Source organism: Sphaerulina musiva, assembly GCF_000320565.1.
Source record: "Sphaerulina musiva SO2202 unplaced genomic scaffold SEPMUscaffold_14, whole genome shotgun sequence".
Lineage (NCBI taxonomy): Eukaryota > Fungi > Ascomycota > Dothideomycetes > Mycosphaerellales > Mycosphaerellaceae > Sphaerulina > Sphaerulina musiva.
In genome coordinates, this window is record NW_016017396.1 from 7,380 (window position 1) to 11,553 (window position 4,174).

Consider the following 4,174-nt stretch of genomic DNA (forward strand, 5'->3'; position numbering starts at 1 on the left):
AGTGAGAAATAGTAAAGTAAGATCGCCGGAAATAGGAAATATTGATATAACGACCGTATAAGCAGTGCCTAGCCCGTAAACAAGAGACCTAGAGATTTATATAGATATAATTAGTATAGGAGACAATATCTTATAGAAGCTCGTTTTCGGGTTATCTTATATATCTAGTACTAATTCTTTAAGTACTAGCCTCGAAAACGATGTTAGGAGTATATAGTTAGTAGACGTAGTCGGCGTATTGCTATAAGATCAAAGCTCGGCACTTGAATTCGCTTCTCCTACGAAGCGCTTCCGAATCTAGCGACAAAGTTTTATATCCTTCTATTGTAAGGTTACCCGTTTTGCGTAAATCGCTAGTATATTAGAGACTTCGAACTCCTATATAAGAAAAGCTTCCGTTGCTTCCTATAAGCAAAGTAGAGCCTTAGCTTGAAAACGGTATATACTATTGCTAGTATTAGTTGCCAAATCTATCGTAATCTCTCGACAAATCCTTAAGAATAGAAGTCGGCGTATTAAAAGCTCCGTAGACTTCTAGTATTTCCTAATTTCTCGGAGAGCGGCTATACTAGCCTTCGTTCGTCTTCTCGCTTTAGGCGCCTTTCGAACAATAGGCTTTTTCTGTAGTCGTTAACTTCCTAGTAGTCTCTTATTACTAGGATAGGTCTTCTGTACTACTTTTTTCGTACGTCCTAGTCTCCTTACGGCGAGACTTAGTCGAGGGGAAGCTATATTAGAGAGCTGTCGGTCTAATCTATTATAGATAATATATAGCCCCTTTGGTTGAACCGATACTACTACGTCTCGACTACGCCGCTTAGTCGGCAGGTCTGAATCTTCGTTCGTCTTATTATTATTAACTTAACCTATACCTCTATCTACCTACCTCTCCTCCGTCTGCCTCTCCTCCGTCTGCCTCTCCTCCGTCGGCTTAACCGTCTAATCTAACTACTATCGAGTCCTCTTATTACTTCCGCTATCGTAGGCAGCCTTCGGGAGTACTTTAGCCTTCGTTTCTTTTTGACGCGGACTATCTCTTCTTTCCTAGTCGTCGTCGTCGTTAGGAAGAGAGGAAGAGACGTAGGAAGAGAGAGATTGTGTGTCTATATTAGGCATTTTGAGAGTTTCGACTTAGTAGGAATATATAGGATAAGAAAAAAGTAAGAGAGGATAAGTTGGTAGATATAAGGAAGACCCGGAAATCGCTAAGCCGCTTATCTCTCGAGTATGTCGGATCGCGCGGGAAGGTAATTAGTAATTAGGACAGGGGTTCTATATATATCTATACTAGTATATTTCATATTATATTATATGGTTTATACGCCGACTACGTCTGCCGAACACGTTCTACTCTAGCTACGAGATTTCACTTTTTTACTAGAAAGTACTACGATACCTTAAGAAGCTAGTAGTCCAACTATTTCTCTAGATAATATAGTATTTATATATAATACCCTATAGCAGTTGTCCTAGTAATAGCGAATAAAGCGACAACAACTTATATTCGAAATAAAATTTAGGTAGAGGGGGGGGCACTTAGGAAATCGACAATAATAGTAGTAGTAGAGGAGCGTTAGTATAGGCGCGGAAGTGTAATGTTGTTATAGAGGGTAGTGTCGGTGCTCGGGGTTACGGGACAGGGTTCCGGCTGCTGCCTAAACCTTAAATCTCTTAGATAAGAGAAATTTTATTTCTTAAAGCGCTTCTACCCTACGTATCTACCTCCGTACGTACTACCGTACGCACTACCGTACCTACCTCCGTACCTACATCCCTACCTACGTCCGTACCTACCTCCGTACCGATACTACTATACCGAAACGGAAGAATGTTACGCTAGAGGCGCTAGAAAATAAGCGTACTAGGCTCGGGGCAGCTACGAAGTTACTTAAAGAATACTCTCTAAAGCCGAATACCCTACGGGACCGCGAGCGTACTACCGCTATAGACGAAGAGAAGAGAGCTTAGGATCGATATAGAAAGGCTCGCAATAAATCGTTCGTATAGTTTAAGAAGGCTTAGATTAAGTAGTCTAGCGAGTTTAGCGAGCTAAGTAGGGACCGTTAAGCTGCCCTAGTTAAGGAATAGAGATCGATATATATAGTAGAATATAACCGGAAAGCGTAAGTTTCGTAGTCGGCGTCTATAGTCGGCATCTACGGTCGGTATTCCTACTTCCTATTAAAGGCTAACTTCTCTAGTACTAAGAAGTAAGCAGAGACTAATCTAGCTCTCTTACCCGACGAATAGGCTGAAATCGATAAAGCTAACTAGTTCCTTAAGCTTAGAGATAGTAAAAGCAAATCAAAGATAATATTTCAAAAGGAGGATTAGGTTAAGTAGGAATAGGATACCCTTACTCTTAGTGAACGATACGATAAAGCACTTAGGGGCCTTAGCAACGAATGCCTTCCTTAAGAAACGATTCTTAATCCTTTATTATTAAAAGAGATTAATAAGGAGATAGCGAACTCTATTAGAACTTTTGCCTTTCAGGCAGCCTCTTCTACTTTTGCGACTGCTTATAACTAATAGCATCGCTCGATCCGGAAGTTCTAGAATAAACTTATTGCTCTAGAGAGTCTAGTTCTCCCTAACGAGGCAGCTATAAAGCAGATTTTACAAATTATCGATAGCGAGACTAAAAAGGTAAGCTTATCTGCCGACTATACCTACCGACTATTTTCTAATAATCCTAGATCTGCGTTAGAGAAGTACGACTTCTACTACTATACGAGATTTTTAGCCTAATCGAGCGCGCAGTCTGCCGTAGTATCCTTGCCTAGAATATCGTAGCCTAAAGGGCTTATTTAAGTAGTCTTCCTAGACCCTCCTAGCTAATACTAGAAAATTATAACTACTCCGCTAATAGTTTCCTTCTATTAGTAAGCTTGAAAGGGGAGAAGTACCTCGTAAAGATAGTATACAAGCTCTATAAGAGGGAGAATACTCTAAGCCGCGAACAGACTCTCTAGCCTAAGATAATAGCTACCCTTATCGAGTACAATATCAAAGAGTATAATAGGATTACTCTAGAGGCCTTTCTACTCCTACTACTACGAGAAGATAAACTATACCTAGTATCTTCGGGAATCGAGAAGGTACTTACGAAGGACTCTATATTCGCAACTTTGTTAGAGGGTTCGAGATTTTAGACTCGGAGGACTAGGAGCCTCGCCTATTTCAAGAAGACGAAGAGGGATAGAAGAAAGGGTAGGAGGGTTAGTAGTAAGAATCAGACTATCTAATAGGTTGGCTCGCAGCCGGAAGTAGGCCTACGAATTCTATTCGCTCAACCCCTATAGGGTAGCGTACTAGGATTCTGAAATTCCTACTTTCCCTCCTTTCAATTCCTACGTTCTCTCTCCTCTATCCTCTCGTAACGGATTCACGACGTCGGAGTCTGAAATACTATATTTTCGTCTTTCTTTGCTTCCTCTCTAGGAGTCGGAAGCTCCTAATTCGAATCCTCCTTATAGCTAGGAAGCTCTTCTACTACCCCTATTATCTATACGATCGAGCGCTCGCTTACGCTAACGATATAGTTCCGCGACAAACCTCCTACCGAGCCTAATACTAGGGGACCGCCGACGTAGAACAGAGGTTCGCAAGCGTCGTACAAGACGGCCGACTATAGTAGAAGAAGATCTAGATTCCTCTCTAGTACTCCCCGTTAAGCCGGACTATATCGGGGAGTAGGATATTAAGGCTAACTACTAGCTATAGAGGTTTAAGTATAAGGAGAACTTTGAGAAGTAGTACGAGGTACGCTAGTGGAACTATACTAGGAAGTAGCTTAAAAAGCGGAACGGTCGTACTATGTTTAATCGGTCCCTAATTACCTAGAGGAGTAAGTCTCGGACATCTTAGGTATAGGATTTCCTAGAGGAGGGAATGCTTTAAGAAGATGCGATACCCAAAGTCGTATATAGGTACTATAACGCTATACTAAAACATCCTGTATTAAATACTAGTATAACGTCTGTCGAGAAGTATCTAGACTCCTCGAACTACTAGAAGAAACAAGATAAGCGAGGGTTTACAAAGGAGATGTTTATAACCGCAAAGTATCGATAAGTAAGTACTAACTACCGACGACTAGACCTGCCGACTATGCCTGCCGACTATATCTGCCGACTACGTCTAAGTAACTATACTAAAACTTTATCTCTAG